Source organism: Epinephelus lanceolatus, chromosome 8 (assembly GCF_041903045.1).
Source record: "Epinephelus lanceolatus isolate andai-2023 chromosome 8, ASM4190304v1, whole genome shotgun sequence".
NCBI lineage: Eukaryota > Metazoa > Chordata > Actinopteri > Perciformes > Serranidae > Epinephelus > Epinephelus lanceolatus.
Window position 1 is genome coordinate 1847501 of NC_135741.1, and position 22736 is coordinate 1870236.

The 22736-nt window shown below is 43.8% G+C and overlaps 1 protein-coding gene across 3 annotated transcripts in view; it reads left to right on the forward strand.

The window, feature by feature from the left end:
• The window catches only part of plxnb3 (plexin B3), an 84814-nt gene that overhangs the window by 34324 nt on the left and 27754 nt on the right, over window positions 1-22736 (forward strand). The window contains exon 3 of one of the 3 annotated variants that reach the window (XM_078169702.1): window positions 107-162. The exons of the other annotated variants lie outside the window; for them this stretch is intronic. The gene's annotated coding sequence lies outside the window, so the exon portion shown is untranslated. The remainder of the gene's footprint in view (window positions 1-106; window positions 163-22736) is intronic. 3 annotated transcript variants of the gene reach the window in all.

Genomic DNA, 22736 nt, shown 5'->3' on the forward strand with positions numbered 1-22736 from the left:
TAATGGGATTACTGCTCGCTCACCCGCCCTCTTCTCTCTCTCTCTCTCTCTCTCTCTCTCTCTCTCTCTCTCTCTCTCTCTCTCTCTTTTGCTCGTCCATGTGCAGCTTCTTTCAGTCTGTTTTTGGAGGAATGAACGAACGACGGGCGTCTGCTGAATGAAGTAAGTCCCTGTGTGTGTGTGTGTGTGTGTGATTGACAGCTGACTCGTTAATTTGCTGTGGTTTAATTAGCGGAGCAGGAAGCAGGTTGGTGCTCGACTCTGAGTGTGTGACTAAGTTGGATGCTTCGTCTCTCAGGGATCACAGACATGATGTTACAGACGTGTCGGACGTCTCAGATCAGCTGTGTTGTATCAGTCAGGTCCTCAGTGTCAGATCATGAGACGCTCTGCAGACAGAGAAGAAACCATACGAGTCTAAAATGTCTCCTGATGAAGAAACTGTGTGAGGAAGAGGAGGAGTAGAACGCACCATATCATCAGGAACTTGTTCGGTTTGTCTGATTGTACGTGGAAACATCTTGTGTCATTCTGACATAAAGACCTCACAGAGAGGAGGAAGATCAGAGTTCCTGCAGCCGTGCGTTTAAAATCATCATTTCAACATTTTGACTGATGAAACTTTGATTATAAATTACAGACAGTTTACTCTGTGATCGCTCGTCAGCATTTATCGTATTTAAAAATCTTTATCTGTGGAGTCAAAGTATAGCGTTACAGAAAATAGAAATACTTTGTGTTGAACCTCTCCCCGTCACAGTATTATTTTTAGGTTTCCAGCCACCGCCAGTGTTTTTGATCATATTCACTGATCTAATCATCAGGGCGGTAAATCACCAGTTTCATCACGATATGATATCATATCCATTCTTTGGACAACGATACAATATTTTCCGATATTACAAAGTCAGCCTTAGTGATAAGGTGAGGGGCTCAGACGTCTGAATGGAGCTCAGAGTAGAGCCGCTGCTCCTTCGCATTCGGTTCAGTTGAGGTGGTTCAACATCTGATCAGGATCCTCCTGGGCGCCTCCTGTTAGAGGTGTTGCAGACACGTCCCACTGGTAGGAGGCCCCGGGGCAGACCCAGAACACACCGGAGGGATTATATATCTCATCTTGCCTGGGAACACCTCGGGGTCCCCCAGGAGGAGCTGGAAAGCGTTGTTGGGGAGAGGGACGTCTGGGGTGATTTGTTCGGCCTGCTGCCCCCGCGACCCGGCCCTGAATACAAGGATGAAAATGGATGGATGGAGAAAGTCTGCCATGATACGGTTTCGATTCGATTCAGGGGTTCGCGATTGATATGAGACGACATCATCTGATCATGTAACACAGTCTGTTACAGAGGAAGCTGCTGCCTCCTTTTTTTCACTTTTGGTCATTAAAGATAAAAACAACACATAAATAATAAGTTCATTAAAGGTGACTTTAAACTGACTGCACTGACACATGGGGAAAGTTACTACGTAAGATATTTTTCTTCCTCGCCGCTGGTTTAAGTCTCTGCGTCTCCTGACAGAACAGCGAAGTTGAATTTCAGCCAGCGTGCACGTTTTTCAGCTGAACATTGTTGAAACAGCAGCTGATGTTGCTGCAGTGAGAAGTTAGTGGAGTGAGATGTCGTCCAGGCAGGAACGTCGCGTTTTATCTCGTGACATCATTGTTTACATACGACATGTGTTCTGTGTGTCTTCCTGTATTTTCTCCAAAATGCAAATTATTTCCACTCTGCTGATTTATTCCCGAGTAAATAACATTATCCTCATCCTCTTTCTCTCGGCTGCTCTCTGTCTGCCTGCCGCTGTTTGATGGTTACACAGACTTTCAAAATAAAAGCCTATGCTAAAGATGATGATATGGATCCATGTTTTCATTTTGCATCGATGATATTGGATCGTTAATTATTAAATCGATATATTGATCCAGATCGATGGATCGTTACACTCCTACTAATCATATTCACTAATCTTTCAAGACAAACAGAACAGTTTTTTCTGTGAATATGTAAACAGTGTGTACATGAAACTAAATCAAAATCTAAATGAAATCAGGTTTATTCATATAGCACATTTTAAAACAACCCTAGATGACCAAAGTGCTGCTCAACATAAAAGACTGACACACAGATATATTGCAATATTAAATTTACACAAATATAAAACAGAATAAAACCAGTAAGAACAATTACATACATAAAAAAAGATTATAACAACACATTCTCACATCATCACATATTGACGTTTTGGTCGTGGACTTTCCTCGTCCACGTACGATGTGCAAGGTACCCTGGGTGCGCTGGTTGTTGACATTCGGGGACACCGAAGTTCTTTCAAGACACACTTCAGTTTTCACAGGAAATTTAACGTTCATACAGTGTTTTTGAAAATAAAAGCACTGCGTCAGTAAAACACTGCAAATTGATGTTTTTTCCCTCCAACAACAAAACCACGTGGTTAGGTTTAGGAAAAAAAGAACAGGCTTTAGCTTTAGAATCTTACGGGACATAAACACCGCTCTCTTGGGTGAAAGTTGGTGTTTGTTGGACCCATCCACCATCCCGCCCGCCTGCCCGCCCGCCTCATTTGGACTTTAGCCGCCTCAAATTTTGTCCTTGTCCTGCAATGTATCCCCCTGACGTCGCCTGGTACTCTAAAACTGTGGCGCCATGTCATTGGTCCGACGTCCCATTGTTCTGATACGTGATTATATTAAGCTATACTGTATTTGTTTACCACAGAGGATCAGCAAATGCAACAAAAGTAGGCTACTGGTCGAGATACAAGTGTCATAGAGAGGAGAGAGTGAAACACCATAACCTCCTGTTATTAACTCTGGGGTCGGGGTTGTGTGGGGAGCTCTCCACGGTGCTGAACGGCTCCTGGCGGGCGTATTTCTACCTTGATATTGCGCCGCGACCGGCTCTGGGTCAGCTGGGAAAGGCTTGAGGCAGAGCAGGCTCACAGCTTATGAGTTTGTCACTTTCTTTTTCATTTTAACCCACACCATGATCTTTTCCTGACCCTAACCAAGTGGTTTTTGTGCCTAAACCTAACCAGACCTTAACCACAGGGCATCATGATGATTTCAGAACAACAGGACTTCGGAACAATGGGTTTAATATGGTCGGACCAACGGGCAGACCCCAAAATGGTAACGGTAACCGGCCGCTTATCATGCACACCGTAGCACAATTGTTGCCAAATTTTCTATGAATTATTTTACTACCAGGCTCATTAAAATGAATCAAACGCTTGGTATTATCTCATTGTGTTCTGAAGATATTGAGCAATGAACTTCAAAAGTGACATGGCTCAGCACATGAATAGAGCTAAAGCGGGATTTAAACTTCTGCGTCTATTTGACGCCGTACATACGGCGTAGCCTGACGTGCAGCTCCTCATTAATGTAACTCCACGTCACAGTGATGCAGACCTCCTGTCTGTCTCTGTAAGCTGAAACCATTTCCCTCAGTGGAAACAAAGCTTTGATTTACTTTAATTTCACAGATAAGAAACAATAAACTGTGAAGACAATAAAGCCTCCACACACTGTGTGTGATTTATCCTGGCTGAAATATGAGCAGAGGAAATCTGCGCTTGTTGCTAGTTGTTGCTGTTGTTGAAATACGTCCCCAAAAGGTTTTCTCCGTTTCCAATAGGGGGCGACAGTGCTGCTGAAGGAGAGCGTGGCGTGTTATTTATCTACAACGCAGGTGTGGTGATCTGTTAGAGGTCTGGATCCTCTGCAGCTGTGAACCTTGAGCAGTCTGTGAGTGGTTGAACCCTGAATTACAGCTGTAGTTTAATTTTGTCTTCATGAGATGAGTAGAAAGGCAGATACAGAGAGGGTGACAACATTGTGGAACTGTATGTGTTTAACCACTCGAAATATCTGCCATTATTTTCAGTGGTTCTAACCTTATTGTGGTGAATTATGTCACAAATGAATGACAAATGAAATCCAGTTTGTCAGATCCAGTGAGGAGGATCCTGTTAGGGGAGGCAGTGGACAGGATCCAGTGATGAGGATTCAACGAGGGAGATCAGTGATGAGGCTGCTGTCAGAAAACAGAAACTTAGTAAAGGGGGTGATCTTGTCCTTCTCAGGTACCTTCTGTCTTCCTGTGGTCACAGACTGATGACCTGACACAGATGTAATATCTGTCTGTCTGTCTGTCTGTGTAAACAGCAGAGACAATAATGGAAACAAGTTCAGGGCCTTATCGATGTGTCGCTGACAAACTTGAGTGTGCTGATCTTTACATGAATCAGTACTTGAATGTTAGGACTGGGGGGCTTTGATGGACCAGAGGAGTTGCATCATTTATCAGGAGTCCTTTAACCGGACCAAACCATCATCAAGCCGAACTCCAGTATAGGTTGAAGCACCCGAACCTCAAACAGCGCCACCTGCTGGTTTATGATACATGAACAACCTGTCTGTCAGTGATTTCAAACACTGATGAAACATGTCTCTAACACGTGAACCCTGCAGTGAGCTGCTGGCAGCCGTCATGTCCCGACACTGGGAGACTTTATGGCTGACCACGAGACGGACCACTTATCTTTAACAGCCAGTGGTCAGCCCTTCGTCTGCTCGCCGCTCAGAATACAGATGTGGTTTTTTGATGGACATGAAGTGATTTAATGGAGCAGAACTTTGTGTTTTCTCCAGAGTTTCAGTTTGTTGTTGGAGAGGCAGAATGTGGATACAAAACATACAGAGCAACAATTAAGTGTCCAGATTGTTTCTGTAGTTCAGACGGACCTTCGTGGACTTGGACAAATGAAGCGACCGTAAACTGTGCTGAAGACCAAGAACATGTTGGGAATCCAGTGTTCCCAGTTCAGGTCTGGTTCAGGGTCTCGTCTCTACAGAGGTCAACATGTTTATCTGTCAGGTCATACTCAGCTGTTTGGGACGGTGGTGGAAAGGAACTTTTCCACCTGGGGCTGGGCGATATGGCAAAAAACATAATAATTTTCCCGTATTGTTCGGTATTGATATCTATCACGATATTTAATTTGATAATGCTGAGTTTATAAAATATCCCGATAACATCTGACACCTGAAGAAACCAAATGATTTTCCAGCTTCCCACGACGTTCGTCATAAAGCTGAGGCAGAGCAGTTTGAGAAAAGATTTCCTTCCTGGGAGCTCGTACCTGCAGTCTCACACTTTGATTGATTTCTTGAACCTGTATTTTTCCACAGTGCTTTGGCTAGAAAGTATGACACTGCGTCTGTTTTATATCTGCTCCTTTATCATCACTTCTCATACAGGGTTACGGCGGCAAAACAGGACACTATTGATCGCTGTTTTACTGCAGCCCCACTAGCCCCGCCCACAGCAGCAGAAGTGCTCAGCTGTTGAACACTTGTTGGTGGACTTACTGCGTAACATTGTAGTCGCTGGGACGGCACCTTTTCAGGGGATGGAAAAGGTTTGTTGTGTTTCTCGTTCTGGTTGGCACCAACCAACGACATATTTTGCAGACCGTCTTTGTCCGTGCGCTGTCACCTTTCGAGTAGCCAAACCACTTCCACATTATTTATGTTTTTTAACCTTTTTTATCCACAATTTCGTCCGAAGCTCTTCTTCAGCTTCACCGCCAGTTTGCTCCTCACTTCCACTCATTTTCCCCTCTTTTCATCGTGTCTATGCTACTTTCAATTCCTCCTCATCTCGGCACAGACTTTTCAGTAAAAAATGGGCGTGTACAATCATGCGCATCCCCAACACTGCAGATTGACTGACAGCTGTCTGTTTGGATCTATCTCGGTCTGTCCATATCCAGTAAAAATGACTGTAGTTTATCATCGACATACATTTTATTAGGATCCTGTTTCAAGATCGTTTTATCACTCAGCCCTGTTTTCCACAGCTTTATCTGTACGTCACTGCATTTATCTGTACAGCTTTAGTTACTTTGCAAACAAAGATTAAGATAAATGCATGTATCTGTCTTATTATGCTTGATGAGTACTTTTACTTTTGGCACTTAAATTAATATTTTGAATTCAGGACTTTTACTTGTAATGGAGTATTTCTTCAGTGTGGTATTACAACTTTAACTGCAGTAAACTGTGAACACTTTGTGCTCTAGTTTGGGAGGAGGTCTGTGTTCGGTTGGAGGTGACGGAGGTTTAGTTGATGGATGATGAACTCTTTTGTTGTTGGTTTTATCTCCTGTGAATGAAGCTGATTGTTGTAGTTCCTCCTCTCATCGCCCCCTCCTCTCTGTTATTACAGTATTTCTGTCGTTTTTTGCCCCCCCCCCTTCCTCCCTCCTCTCCTCCTCTCCTCCTCTCCTCCTCTTCAAAGCCTTGTTTTAATGGTGTAGAGATTCTGCTCTCATAAACACATTATGGAGCTCATTCACGCCTGTTAAACTGCTGAAAGAACCAGAGAGGAGAGAGACGGGGAGCTGTAAAACCCAGTCAGCGTTTGTTTTAATAGAACTGCACCTCCTCCTCTTTCTCCTCGACACAGCGTCTCCACCCTGATGCAGGAAAATTAAAAATCATCTCTTCTTGTCTGTGTTTCGTTCTCTGTATTCACTCAAAGACGTCTCAGGTCGCTGACTTGTCGCCTTCACACCGGATTATCTCATGTCAGCGTTTAGAGGTCGACTTCCTGTTTGACTCTTATTTTAATGTTTCACTCTCTCGGTCCAGCTGTTGTCTTTGACTTGTCTTTGTGTTTGTTGTCATGACAACTGAATCAGAACCAAACGTGATTTAATGGAGGGTCTCAGTGCAGCAGCTCCGAGTTATTACCAGCTGCAGTTATGAATAGATGAAGTGATCATGTAGCTCCAGGTGGGTCTCAGACAAACTGGTCTCAGGGTGGACTGGTCTAAGACGGACTGGTGTTGACCTGAAAAACAGTGGTACCACTCGAGACTCATCTAAAGGCAAGACAAGCGTATTATAGAGTGCTTTACATGAGAAAGAAAAAGGCATCAAGAAAAGATATCAAACATAAGGCACATATAGATATAAATAGGATTTAAAGGGGCAAATAAAATAGAAGATTAGAATAAGCTGAAATAGAATAAAGACCTTGAACAAAAACAGGCTCTGCGACTGTCTGCCCCCGCCCATTATAGAGAGAGAGAGAGAGAGAGAGAGAGAGAGACGCCTTTAATGTCGCTGTACAGACACCTTTTTTTAATACTAACTCTGAAAGGCGTCTGAAGGCAGATGTACTCTTTCTCCCTCAGTGAGAAATTTTCTCGCTGTAAGTTTTGCTTCTTGTTATGTCTAGTGCCGCTCGCACTTGGTTGACTAGTAAAGAGCAGTGTGCATCACAATGGCTAGCATTAACATTACAGGAAGATTCAGCCATACATGATTGAGCCTCAGTCAGGCCCAGACTAAGATGAGGAGTCTGTTGCGCATACAGATTGACAACTAGCACATGTATCAGAATAATAATCTTTTCCTTCAGTTTATTTTTATTGTTGTATAACGTACAGTTCTGTCAGCTACCATGGGGTTTTTGATACTGGAATAAAGCTTTAGGGTCAAGTTCATAAAAGGAACACTCCACAATGTTAACTGTCACAACTTACACTATGCTAATGCTAATTCTGCTGTCTGTAATGTGATGTGAGTTTTTTGATACAGTGAGGAGTGTTTGATACAGTGAGGAGTGTTTGATACAGTGAAGAGTGTCTGATGCAGTGAGGAGTGTCTGATACAGTGAAGAGTGTTTGATACAGTGAGGAGTGTTTGATACAGTGAGGAGTGTTTGATACAGTGAAGAGTGTTTGATACAGTGAGGAGTGTTTGATACAGTGAAGAGTGTTTGATACAGTGAAGAGTGTTTGATACAGTGAGGAGTGTTTGATACAGTGAGGAGTGTTTGATACAGTGAAGAGTGTTTGATACAGTGAAGAGTGTTTGATACAGTGAGGAGTGTTTGATACAGTGAGGAGTGTCTGATGCAGTGAGGAGTGTCTGATACAGTGAGGAGTGTTTGATACAGTGAGGAGTGTTTGATACAGTGAAGAGTGTCTGATGCAGTGAGGAGTGTCTGATACAGTGAGGAGTGTTTGATACAGTGAGGAGTGTTTGATACAGTGAAGAGTGTTTGATACAGTGAAGAGTGTCTGATGCAGTGAGGAGTGTTTGATACAGTGAGGAGTGTTTGATACAGTGAAGAGTGTTTGATACAGTGAGGAGTGTTTGATACAGTGAAGAGTGTTTGATACAGTGAAGAGTGTTTGATACAGTGAGGAGTGTTTGATACAGTGAAGAGTGTTTGATACAGTGAGGAGTGTTTGATACAGTGAGGAGTGTCTGATGCAGTGAGGAGTGTCTGATACAGTGAAGAGTGTTTGATGCAGTGAGGAGTGTTTGATACAGTGAGGAGTGTTTGATACAGTGAGGAGTGTCTGATACAGTGAGGAGTGTTTGATACAGTGAGGAGTGTCTGATACAGTGAAGAGTGTTTGATGCAGTGAGGAGTGTTTGATACAGTGAGGAGTGTTTGATACAGTGAGGAGTGTTTGATACAGTGAGGAGTGTCTGATACAGTGAGGAGTGTTTGATACAGTGAGGAGTGTTTGATGCAGTGAGGAGTGTTTGATACAGTGAGGAGTGTTTGATACAGTGAAGAGTGTTTGATACAGTGAGGAGTGTCTGATACAGTGAGGAGTGTTTGATACAGTGAGGAGTGTTTGATACAGTGAAGAGTGTTTGATGCAGTGAGGAGTGTTTGATACAGTGAGGAGTGTTTGATACAGTGAGGAGTGTTTGATACAGTGAGGAGTGTCTGATACAGTGAGGAGTGTTTGATACAGTGAGGAGTGTTTGATGCAGTGAGGAGTGTTTGATACAGTGAGGAGTGTTTGATACAGTGAAGAGTGTTTGATACAGTGAGGAGTGTCTGATACAGTGAGGAGTGTTTGATACAGTGAGGAGTGTTTGATACAGTGAGGAGTGTCTGATACAGTGAGGAGTGTTTGATACAGTGAGGAGTGTTTGATACAGTGAAGAGTGTTTGATGCAGTGAGGAGTGTTTGATACAGTGAGGAGTGTTTGATACAGTGAGGAGTGTCTGATACAGTGAGGAGTGTTTGATACAGTGAGGAGTGTTTGATGCAGTGAGGAGTGTTTGATACAGTGAGGAGTGTTTGATACAGTGAAGAGTGTTTGATGCAGTGAGGAGTGTTTGATACAGTGAGGAGTGTTTGATACAGTGAAGAGTGTTTGATACAGTGAGGAGTGTCTGATACAGTGAGGAGTGTCTGATACAGTGAGGAGTGTTTGATACAGTGAGGAGTGTTTGATACAGTGAGGAGTGTCTGATACAGTGAGGAGTGTTTGATACAGTGAAGAGTGTTTGATGCAGTGAGGAGTGTTTGATACAGTGAGGAGTGTTTGATACAGTGAGGAGTGTCTGATACAGTGAGGAGTGTCTGATACAGTGAGGAGTGTTTGATACAGTGAGGAGCGTTCAATACAGTGAGGAGTGTTTGATACAGTGAGGAGTGTCTGATACAGTGTGGAGTGTCTGATACAGTGAGGAGCGTTCAATACAGTGAGGAGTGTCTGATACAGTGAGGAGTGTCTGATACAGTGAGGAGTGTTTGATACAGTGAAGAGTGTTTGATGCAGTGAGGAGTGTTTGATACAGTGAGGAGTGTTTGATACAGTGAGGAGTGTTTGATACAGTGAGGAGTGTCTGATACAGTGAGGAGTGTTTGATACAGTGAGGAGTGTTTGATGCAGTGAGGAGTGTTTGATACAGTGAGGAGTGTTTGATACAGTGAAGAGTGTTTGATACAGTGAGGAGTGTCTGATACAGTGAGGAGTGTTTGATACAGTGAGGAGTGTTTGATACAGTGAGGAGTGTCTGATACAGTGAGGAGTGTTTGATACAGTGAGGAGTGTTTGATACAGTGAAGAGTGTTTGATGCAGTGAGGAGTGTCTGATACAGTGAGGAGTGTTTGATACAGTGAGGAGTGTCTGATACAGTGAGGAGTGTTTGATACAGTGAAGAGTGTTTGATGCAGTGAGGAGTGTTTGATACAGTGAGGAGTGTTTGATACAGTGAAGAGTGTTTGATACAGTGAGGAGTGTCTGATACAGTGAGGAGTGTTTGATACAGTGAGGAGTGTTTGATACAGTGAGGAGTGTCTGATACAGTGAGGAGTGTTTGATACAGTGAAGAGTGTTTGATGCAGTGAGGAGTGTTTGATACAGTGAGGAGTGTTTGATACAGTGAGGAGTGTCTGATACAGTGAGGAGTGTCTGATACAGTGAGGAGTGTTTGATACAGTGAGGAGCGTTCAATACAGTGAGGAGTGTTTGATACAGTGAGGAGTGTCTGATACAGTGTGGAGTGTCTGATACAGTGAGGAGCGTTCAATACAGTGAGGAGTGTCTGATACAGTGAGGAGTGTCTGATACAGTGAGGAGTGTTCGATACAGTGAGGAGTGTCTGATACAGTGAGGAGTGTCTGATACAGTGAGGAGTGTTTGATACAGTGAGGAGCGTTCAATACAGTGAGGAGCGTTTGATACAGTGAGGAGTGTCTGATACAGTGAGGAGCATTCGATACAGTGAGGAGCGTTCAATACAGTGAGGAGCGTTCAATACAGTGAGGAGTGTCTGATACAGTGAGGAGCGTTCGATACAGTGAGGAGTGTCTGATACAGTGAGGAGTGTTTGATACAGTGAGGAGCGTTCGATACAGTGAGGAGTGTTTGATACAGTGAGGAACGTTCGATACAGTGAGGAGTGTCTGATACAGTGAGGAGTGTTTGATACAGTGAGGAGTGTTTGATACAGTGAGGAGCGTTCGATACAGTGAGGAGTGTCTGATACAGTGAGGAGTGTTTGATACAGTGAGGAGCGTTCGATACAGTGAGGAGTGTCTGATACAGTGAGGAGTGTCTGATACAGTGAGGAGTGTCTGATACAGTGAGGAGTGTTTGATACAGTGAGGAGTGTTTGATACAGTGAGGAGCGTTCGATACAGTGAGGAGTGTTTGATACAGTGAGGAGCGTTCGATACAGTGAGGAGTGTCTGATACAGTGAGGAGTGTCTGATACAGTGAGGAGTGTCTGATACAGTGAGGAGTGTCTGATACAGTGAGGAGCGTTCAATACAGTGAGGAGCGTTCGATACAGTGAGGAGTGTTTCATACAGTGAGGCTTGATTTTTTACAGTGTGTGTTGTGTGTCAACATTGTCTGAGTCTTGATGTGAGGAACCTGTGAGCGGAGATGCAGGTAAACACCTGTCATGTGATCACCTGCTGATCACAACCAGTTACACACTCTGCTAATTGGAGAGGAGGCTGCAGTGATAATATATTCATACACACACACACGTGGAAGCAGGAAGAGGTGATGGGCGTTAATGATATCGATGCTAATTCCATCACTCTGTGTGTGTGTGTGTGTGTGTGTGTACGTGTGTGTGTGTGTGTGTTGTAGTGTTTGAGTATCAAAGTCTTGTAGTTATTAATATTTAATGTTTGCAGTGATCAGTATTCAGTTTGTGGAGGTTTAGTTCAGATCAGCCTGCTGCTGCTGCTGCTGCTGCTGCTGCTGCTGCTGCAAAGAACTCCTGCAGTAAAATACAGTAGAAACACCTACAGAACGCCACAGTAGAAACATGTACAGTAGAATACGGTAGAAACGCCTACATGAAGAGTAAAATACATTATGAAGTCTTACGGAAATATACAGTAAAGACACTAATAGGAACATACAGTGAGACATTTACAATGAAGTACAGCAACACCTACATTAAAGCACGGTAGGAATACTGATGATAGAATAGAGCAGGAACACAAGAGAATTTAGTCTAAAGGGGAATTGGGGAATGCACTAGAAATATTTACAGGGGAATACAGTCGAAATACTTACGATAGGATACAGTAGAGAATCTCACAGGAGGAAAAAGTCGAAAGTAGAAATCCTAACAGTGAACTTTATGATTATTTTGTAGATGTAGGAATCACTGATACTAATGTCACAATACAATATTAATGTGATTTTTAATATGTTGTGATTTGCGGGGTATTGTGATAAAATATATTGTGATTTATTACCTTTTTTTCAAACTGTATGTTCTGTCCCCAAAGGAAAACTTGGTCAAGACCTGTTTTAAACAATCAATAGATTATGTCATTCTAGTGGGTTATATTGTATATAATAAAAAAATTGATACTTGGCACTGTGTTACAATACCATATGTACGCACAAAAATATCGTGATGCCATGCTGTATCACGATACAATATTATTGCCATTTTAAATATGTTGCAATATATTAAAACTTTGTCGACTTCTGTTTTAGCTGATAAGATAAAGCTTTCAGTCTGTTCATCTCACTTAAGCCATTTTTCTTTTTCTTTTTTTGCAGCAAATTGTATCTAGTTGACCAAAAAATGCAATTGATTATATCATTCTAGTCGGCAACCTAAAGTTTAATTTGTATTTGTAAAATTAATCATTCATATAAATAAGAAATTATACTTGTCAATACAATATAATATTGACACACAAAAACATCACGAAACAATGCTGTATCGATTTTTTTCCCCACCCCTAATATTTTTATGTTTATTTTTACACTTATAGGAGATTGAAGTAGGAACACAGGAGAATATAATCCAAACACTTCATGGAGAATGCAGTAGAAACATTTATGGGAGACTTTAATTTTTATTTTCTATTTTATTTTTACACTTATATTAGATTACAGTAGAAACACTTCAGTAAAACAATATTAAAACAAATCTGCTGCATCATCATAAATAAAAATCTAACAAATCATGTGCAGTTCATAAAGCAAACAGACAACAGCATATCTTTGATGCATCATGGACGGACAGACTCGGTTGTGGACAGACGAGACATACACTTTGCTGTTTTTCCTCACAGAGATGTTTGAGAAGAACAGTCTGTACTGAGTGTCGGGAGGACTGAGGACAGATGACAGACACTGGTGTCAAACGTTTACACTCTGTTTGCAGCTGCCTCAGTCTAAATGTACTGAGTCCAGGTTTCTGATATTTTTAGTCTGAAGTTTTTGTTTCCCTCCTGCAGCGAGTTAATCTGCTGTTATTCTCATATTATTCTGATCTTCTGTCCTGGATTAAACCGAACAGAATCTTTAATTCTTCTTATTCTGATCTGATCCTCCTGTCAAACACCGCTCTGTGTGTGTTTACATCTGCTGTCAATACAAACAGGTTTTAATCCAGATTAAGCACAGAGAGGCAGGAATAGCAGCTCCGCAGCCTCGTCACCAATAAAACAAACGGGCATTAACTGATGGTTGTCGCTGTGTAAAACCCAACAGACGCTCCCTCTGTCTGAGGAGAAAAGAGGAATTAGCTCCTTTCAGCTTGGATCGGATCAGAACACAACGACCCAGAATCAAACTGAGAGTCCTGCTGCAGGAAATAGCTCCGACTGAGACAAAGAAATCTGCTGAGGACGAAGAACAGTCCTGCAGCTGAACACAGACAGACGGAGTTATTGTGTCCAACATGAGTGTTGACGTGCCGTCAGACTGATGGAACTTCAAAGTTTCTGACTGTTTAATTTCACTCTTGATGGCGCTGTGATGTAACGGGCTGTAATGGGATCCATGCTGACTGCAAGTGACAGACGCAAACTGTGGGACGGGGACAGGCTGATGTGGACTGTGAAGGAGCTGCAGAGATGGATCGTCTCAGGTGTCTCTCAGTCTGCAGTGTGTCGTCCTTCAGTGACACCCTTTAGTGTGTTTTAGAGAAGTGACACGTTTAATAGGTTTGATCAAAACTCTGATATTGATTCTGTTCACAAACATCCACAAAGTGTGAGTCCTTATGTTTAAATAGTTGTGGGAACTGTTGGAGTTCAGATGGGGGAGGATGGGATCTGCCTCCCCGGGTCCTTTAACTCCTCGTCTGGTCCGGACTGCCGGACTTTTCAGTTTGATCTGAACCAAAGTCACAGGTGTGAAACCACGGTCTGATGAAGACGATGGAGACACCTACACCTCAGATTCTACCTCTGACTCCACCCTCCATAAATGAAGAATATCTTGGATATGCCACGCCCCTCTCCGTCTCCATGGTAACCATGTTAATAACTCAGGACGGGGTGTTTGTGTTTAAACAGTTCATTTTGTCCCTGCGGCAACAAGCTGCGTCACCACGGCAACAAATTGACTTCCTGTGGCTACAGTGATGATGATGATGATGATGATGATGACGAAGGTGTGTGTACAGTCAGCTCTGTGACTCACATACATACTGAAACACGCACACACACTGAGAAACACCTTTTTTGGGAAATGACTTTTTTATTTGTGACAACCGCTGACAACATCCATAACACACACACACACTTTAAATCCCAGCGGGGTTTAAAGAGTGTGTGTGTGTGTGTGTGTGTGTGTGTCAGAGTTGTCACACACCCTCGATGATATCAAACCGTCCTCGTCTCTCTGAGCGCCGAAAAATATTCATGAGCTCACCAGGGGAGAGTGTGTGTGTGTGTGTGTGTGTGTGTGTGTGTGTGAATAATAATAAAGCAGAACAAATGACAAAATAATCCTGAAACAGAAAAAAAGACAAAGAAAGAAAAATAAGAAAAAGAAAAACAAACAGAGTCAGGTGGAAGAACTGCGGCACTGAGTGTGTCTAACAGACACAACTGAGGGTCGTCCTGAGCAGCACTATACAGACAGACAGACAGACAGACAGACAGGCAGATACTCTCAGTATAGTACCATGGTGTCTTTTGTTCAGTCATGATGATCTCATGTTTCGTCACATAATCCCTGAGCAGGTTCACAGGTTCCAGCAGACCTGCAGGAACGCCGCTCAGCCTCGCTTCCAATTTTTCCCAGTGGCCACTCACGTTAGTGGAGCGGCCCAAAAACCTTTTTCCCCGTAGACCACCACTGTATAGCCCCGTTTCCACAGAGCAGTCCAGTTTCTGTTCCCACAGTAAAAGTTGTGGATGGTCCCAACAGAAGCGTTCCTTAGCGTCCCCATGTTTGGTCCCCCCTCTGTTGGGGTACCTAGCACACAGATCTGGTACTAAAAGGTGGAGCTAGAAACCCTGCAGTCTGATTGGTCAGTAGAGGACGCTCACTCTGGTTTTATGTAACCTCTGTTCATACATCAGTAAACTACAACTATAAAATGAAAGAGAAAAAAATAACTTCATTCACTGGGCCGACTGCCGGCAACTTTTAAGGTGGAACGTTAACTTGTAATGTTACTCAATGCATGAGTTGATGACGTGAATCCATCAGCACACCTTAAATTTCACTGTGACAACTTTGACCATCACTTTAGTTTCTATATGACACACACTTTTAGTAATGACTTTAAAAATATAGATTAATTAATAGATTAATAGATTAATATTCTAATCCTCACTTCCTGTGGGCTACAGCAACACTAAACCCCTGAGCTTGCCTGAGAAGGACTAAATGCACAAAGCTGCTATTTTTAAATATCCCATGGAGAGAGACTCTCACTGCAGCCTGTTCTATTTTGTTGTGAAAATGTGGGCGTGCAGCCTCGTTCTGTGGACGATAAACCAGGTGCAGACTTCCATCTGTGTCACCGCTGATGAGGAAATACAGCGAGTGCTGGACGGAGCAGTGAGTGACAACAACCTCGCCCACATTTAAGAGGACTGTCTGAACACACCGAGGGTCTAGGTACCATGTCTGAAGGCTTACTGCTGGTTCCAAAGGTGCTGGACTGAAAGGGTTTGGTGGAGACTGTGGACGAACGCCTCCAAACAAGGTTGATCGTGACTCTGTCTATTCTTTCTATTTTTGATCCATGGAGGTTTTATATTTACAAAACTTTACTCAAGCTGAGAAAAGACGATTCGTGTTGTCATCACAATGAAATGTCTACAAGAGGAGCTGGAACTTGTGGGCGGTGCTAGTGGGAGAAATACTACTGTGCATGTTCAGTGGTCTACATACCATGGTGTATGTGCCAGGTGGTACTGAATAGACGCCACTTAGGGGTCTGATCCCAAAGTGTAACGATATATCCGTGGGTTGAACACAAGGCGCTGGTAGCTGATTGGTCCTGCGTACAACTGCGTATCTTGCCAAACTTCAGGTGTGTCTCTGTGTGGATGTCAGGGTGATCACCATGAAGTGTGGCTAAGGATCAATAGCTTCTATTCACCTGGGGGTCTTTAGATACCCGTGAGTGGTATTTTTCCAACTCTCTGCCTGAACGACACAGAGTCACTCACAGAGCAACATTTCATCCAGCGCATATCCAACCACAGGCTTCATCACTTCTCTGTGTCTGCAGCTGTCCACCAGTAAAATCCACTTTGGCTTGTTGAGCCAGTGTCGAGCTACAGCCGACCTCTGTGGCCAAGAAGGGCTCACCTTTGGTGGGGTGTATTTCCCGGAGCTTCAGGTCGCAGTCGGTGTCTCAGAGCGGAGGTTTGAGGACGTGTTTTTCACAGTGTAGTTTAGTCCGACTACCTGCAGCAGCAGAGTTCCTGTCGTCTTTCCTCCAGACAAAATTAGAGTATTGGAAATATTTCCAGCCGTTGAGGTCAGCGTTTCTAACTAGCCTGCTGCTTTATGATGTGCGTGTCAAGCATGACAGTTAATCAAATAAGCTGCTGATGTGATTGTCTCAAGTCAGTAGTGATGTGAAAACAAAAGTAAAGTTGTAAAAAGTTGTTTGGTTTTGGAGTAACTGAAAATTATTGCTGAATTTTCATTAGTAACTAGTTACACTACTCGATGCTGGGAAAAGTAATATTATTACTGTAGCACGTTACTGCCCAACACTGGTTCTCAGTTTCAGCAGGTAGGTTGGTTCTGATTGGTCCTCTGAGATGAGGTGACACAGGCCTCAGTAGTTTTGATGAAGTCGTGTCTCTACAGCTGATGATCACAACCTTTAACAGACTCACGGGTGTGTTCCTCAGTGTGACGTGAAAACAGACACATACAGGTTAAAATCACTGATCAGATCAGCTGATGTTAAAACACGTCCACTATACAAATATATACTGTACTACACTGTACCGCTGCTCCACTGTACCACTGCTCCACTATAGTACAGGGTTTGATCTCAGTGAACTGGACGTCTTCAGGTTTACAGTGTGAGGCGTGTTTCCTTGCTGTCTGATTGTTTAATGACAAAACGACGTATCGAGAAAATAACTGACAGATGAGTCAATAATGAACATCATCATCATCATCATCATCATCATCACTGGTTGCAGCCACACTATGGGGCATAACATCAGATTCAGTGTGAAAGTCAAGAGACATGAAATAGAAATATATCTTTCTTTAAAGTGCAGAGCTGTGCAGCTGACGGGGTGTGTGTGTGTGTGTGTGTGTGTGTGTGTGTGTGTGTGTGTGTGGAGGAGGTGGAGACGTGCTGAGGTCAGTGTGATGGTGCCTGGCTCTGAGGCTCTGAGGCACAGAAAGTAGGACACACTGAGACAGAGACACAGAGAGAGTCCCCGAGAGTGAGGAGGAAGAAATGAACAAAGAGGAGACATTTAACTGTAACACACACACACACACACACACACACACACACACACACACCTCCACCCCCATATTATCTCTGCTGACTCTCACACTCACTCTTCAAAGAGACGACAGAATCCGACACACACACATACAGCTGTGTGTGAGTGTGTGTGCGCCTGAGGTAAGGCAGCCTGTAATCATCACCTCGACGTGTTGAAAGCAGCCTGTTCATTTACATACAGAGAGGGAGGGAGGGGGAGGGGGGGAGGAGGGGAGCGGACCCCTGAGAAAATTAAAAGGGAGGGTGGGGGGGTGGGGTGGGGTGGTGACAGGAACAAGAGAAGAGCGACGTACAAACTGCTGCGTTTAACAAAGTAAACTGCTGAATATTCCACTGTAGACACACCTGCAGCATCAGTCCTGTTGCCATGGTTATCTAACACACCTGCAGGTCTGATGTAGCACAGAGATCAGACTGACAGCCAATCAGAGAGCAGGATGTCTTTATGGTCGGGGTTACGTTTACTTCAGACTGAAAAATTGGAGAATGTTTTAGGTTCCAGCAGAAGATGTTCCAGGTGTTCGTGCTGTGGTTCCAGAGGTTTTTAAGGAAGTTTCAGGGGTCCTGGACGGCGTTACAGTGGTCCATGAAAAATTTCCAGCAGGGCTTGAAGATGTTGTATATTTCCATGTTGAGGTGTCACTGGTCCTTGAGAAGATTCCAGAGGTCCCTAATTGGGTCTGTTCCTGGGGTCCTGAGAAGACACCAGAGGTCTTTGAGAAGGTTTCAGGTCATTACCGCGCTTAATCACAGAGCAGGATTCTGTGTTGCCATGGTAATGGGTGATGATGATGATGAAGACGTTTGTGGTGACACACCTGTCAGGCAGGTCATAGTTTACCTGTGAAGAGGCTGGTTGAGTCCTGAGACAATCAGAGACCTGCTGCTTATTTGGGATCGTCTGTGATGGTCAAGTTTGACAGGTGAGCTGCAGGTGTGACCTCTGACAGGTGAGCTGCAGACAGGTTAGCTGCAGGTGTGACCTCTGACAGGTGAGCTGCAGACAGGTTAGCTGCAGGTGTGACCTCTGACAGGTGAGCTGCAGACAGGTGAGCTGCAGGTGTGATGTCAGACAGGTGAGCTGCAGGTGTGATGTCAGACAGGTGAGCTGCAGGTGTGATGTCAGACAGGTGAGCTGCAGGTGTGATGTCAGTTAAACTGTTTCATGTGTTCTGAAGGACTTAATTTGAATCCTCTCACGTGCGCTGAGCGTCCTCAGTGAGGTCAGGTTACTGTCCAGGTGTCTTCAGGTGTTTTAATGTTGTCGTGCATAATAACAAAAATGGAGGGGCGGAGTTAAAGCGAAGCTGCTGCTCGTCTCTGCTGCAGGACACGTTATCTACTGTTAGCATAACTCACCGCCATCCACCACACAGCTGTCAGAGGAGAGGTGCACTGTGGGTAATGTAAGCACCAGGTTTTGACAAAGAAACATAAACGTGGAATGAAAACAAGGATATCTCTGCTTCTGCTGCGATTTACAACCTTTTTTGAACAAAAACTTTCCACCGACAGTCACAGAGGTCACATGATTCTATTAACATATTTAATGAATTAATTAATGTGATAGAGTCGTTACTGACGAGTCATGTGACATCAGAACAACAGAGATGGAAAATCTTTGAAGTGTTCATGTTGCGGCAGATTCAGGACGTCATGAGACGACTCTAACAATGGATGGATGACCTTTGACCTCGACACACCAGCTGCTGCGCGCGCACACACACACACACACACACACACACAAAGGCTGATGGGTGTGGCTCGTTGATCCTCAGGATCCTTTGAGTCTGAAATAAAAGCACATTTATTCTGTCGACAGACACAGAGAGCTGATCTGAATTCAGCAGATCAAACATGAATTTATTTTCTCCCCATTTTTGAGTTTAACGCTCCATCGCCTCCACCTCCCTCTGCACACCCCCACCTCCCTCTGCACACCCCCACCTCTTACTCTCCTTATTCTCCTGTCATTTTAAGGGACTGTTCGTTATTTATGAGGGGGGAGGGAGCGTTGCAAAAAGGGGGAAGGAATGTCAAATAATATTTTTAGCACTGGGGAGGGACTTATGTTTTTTATTTTGACCAAGGGGAGGGACACACAGATTTAAAGGGTTTTATTCTGTATTTATTTTACTACAGAGCGTTCAAGAAAACATGCCCTCCAAACCTGTGAGTGGTGTTCCTTAAAAATCATCAGAATGACACCGTTCATCGGCCAGTGACTGTAAAAACAGAAATGATTGTAGGACTGTGCAACAAATGCTTCCGTCAGATAAAAAAAAAACATTTTTCTTCCAACATAAAGAAAATAAGGAAAAAATAAGAAATGAAAATAAAAGACAAAGAAAATAAAGAAAGACTGGAAGGCATGTTGTCTTTGAAAATAAAAGAGAAAACTGGCAAAAAACATGCCTTTCAAAATAAAGAGGAAAGAAAAGTCTGGAAGGCATGTCTGCTTTAAAAAATGAAGAAACATGATTTTAGTAATAAAGAAAAAAAGAAATACAGTAAACATGGCTTGAAGTCATGTTTTTGCCAAAATGACTCATTTATCAGCCCAAAACTGTAAAAACAGAAATTACTGTTGCATTTACAAATTTCTGACTTCACATCGTGTGCCATGTGCTCTGTCTGAAAAAACACCATTACCTTATCTGAGCTTTAAATAATATTTCATCAAAAACACTTTATTATATGTCTCGTTATATATATATATGTCCAAAAATAAACTGTTTGCAGTTAAAAACCAATCTAATAACTTATTTATGGTGGAGGGAGGGTCACACCTGTTCTCATCCCGACTCGTCACATATTGCTGCTCGGTCAGCTCTATTCACGTCTGTGTGTTACACTCTGGGTGTCCTGCTGCATTTTGTTGATATTCTGGGACGGAGCGTTTGTTTATCGTGCAAAGAAAGCACATGGTTACACTTTAAAATATCTGACTGTGCATTTACAGTAAATTACTGGCTCCTAGCTGCATCACTTTCACAGTTACTGTTTTATTTTACAGTAACTTGTTGTGAGCTGACAGCTGCATACTGTGACCTCACAGGAGTTATACCTGTGCATCACTGTGATTTAGCAGCAGAGTTATTTTATTTACCTGAAAGAATATCCCAATGAAATTTGGTTTAATATGACAATAAAGGGGCAGCATGGTGGTGTGGTGGTTAGCTCCGTCACCTCACAGCAAGAGGGTTGCCGGTTCGATCCCGGGTGTGGTAGCCCTTCTGTGCGGAGTTTGCATGTTCTCCCCGTCTCTAAATTGTCCGTAGGTGTGAATGTGAGTGTGAATGGTTGTCTGTCTCTATGTGTCAGCCCTGCGATAGTCTGGCGACCTGTCCAGGGTGAACCCTGCCTCTCGCCCGATGTCAGCTGGGATAGGCTCCAGCCCCCCGCGACCCTCAAGTGGATGAAGCGGTTAGAAGATGAATGAATGAATGACAATAAAGGTCTGTGAGGTGATAATAATGTAATTTATTGTAAACAGTCACACAGGAAGTGAACAGCAGCCTCCCGGGTGGAAGTCCAGGGTTTGTTGAACCCATCAGCGGCCGTTCCTCTGCTCGCCTGAAGGAACTTTCCAGCTGCTTATATTACATCGTTACCGGTGGTGTTTCAAACTGATGCCATCCAGTGGTGTGTCCTACCACCACAACAGGTGCCGTCCAGTTCAGCAGAGGGTTATCATAACGCTGCAAAAGGGGCCGTACACATGCTGTGTTTTTAACCGCCTGGTAAACAGGAGGTCGGGCGCTGGTCGATCCTCTTGCCGTTTCTGTGCCAGCTTTTAAGAGCAGCGCGTTGCGTCTGAGGTTGCTAAGAAACCTTAACACACAAACTGTCTGTGGAACAGATGTGACGCTCTGACAGCTCTGCACCAACATGGTCACCTTCTCCTCCATATTTATCATAGACTGGTATTTACTGAAGAAGAAAAGATGTCTGTCAGCTGTGATTGGTTGGTCCTCATCATGTGACATGTGATACACACAGCTGCGTTCCAAAAGTTGAACTTACCTCGAGGTTTATCTCAAGGTGCAGCCGTCGCACCCTGAAAAATGGGCGCTCAGGAACGCGTGCACGTCGTGACGACATCGCACTGGTGGTGAGTGTGCCTGCCAAACGTCTACATTGAAACCCATGAATTTGAGGGCGTAAAAAATGTGGCATGTGTACGGCCCCTAAGGGTAAACTGACGCCACCCAGTGATGTGTCATACTGCCACAGAAGGTGGCTTTTGGTGTTGGTGTCTCCAAAGTCATTGAGCAGCGATATTTGACGAGTTTGGAATTATAACAGGCTGGAGGGTCGTGCATTTTATATCTGTAGCTTCAGAGAGTCACATTCAGCCGCCCCTCCTCCTCTGATAAATAAAGAACAGTCCCTAATCTCATTGTCTCTTATTGTTTAAACTGTCTTTACTTACTGACACCCTACAGCTGCCTGTCTCTCTCTCTCTCTGTCTGTCTCTCTGTCTGTCTCTCTGTCTGTCTCTCTCTGTCCGTCCGTCTCTTCTGCTCAATGAATAATAGATGACCCTCTGTGTCTCCGTCAGGCTGAAGGAGGAAGTTATTACCATACGGACACACTGACTGTGTGTGTGTGTGTGTGTGTGTGCGTGTGTGTGTGTCCTGAGGCCTCTCTGGGTGTTTCCCAGCATGCACTGGGGCGAGTTAAACAGCGAGTTTCAGTCTGAACCAACACACAGCAGGAGGGAGGGACGGTCGAGTAAGCAGGAGTCAAACAGGAGAGAGAGAGATGAATAGTGTTTAGTAAGAGACGAGTGTGTGTGCGCACAGAGCCGTCAGCGCCCCCCAGAGGCTCCACCCACCACTGCATCCATCACTGCACCACCTTACATGCAGATGATGTAAATGAGACACAATGAGATACATACAAAGCAGTGTCAATAATCCACGTCATCTCAGCTGAGTCACATGATGTCAGGTGATGTCTGTGAAGCTCCAGGGAAAGAAAGTGATAAATAAATGTGATCAGGTGATCGATCAGCAGCTCTTTGTCCTCACTGCAGCCTGTTGACTGATTCCTGGTTTAAAACCATTATAAGATGACTGTAGTAAAAGAACCTTTGGCTGTATAAAGGAAAAAGAACCGGTCCCAGAGCTGAACCCTGGGGCACTCCGCAGGTTAGAGGC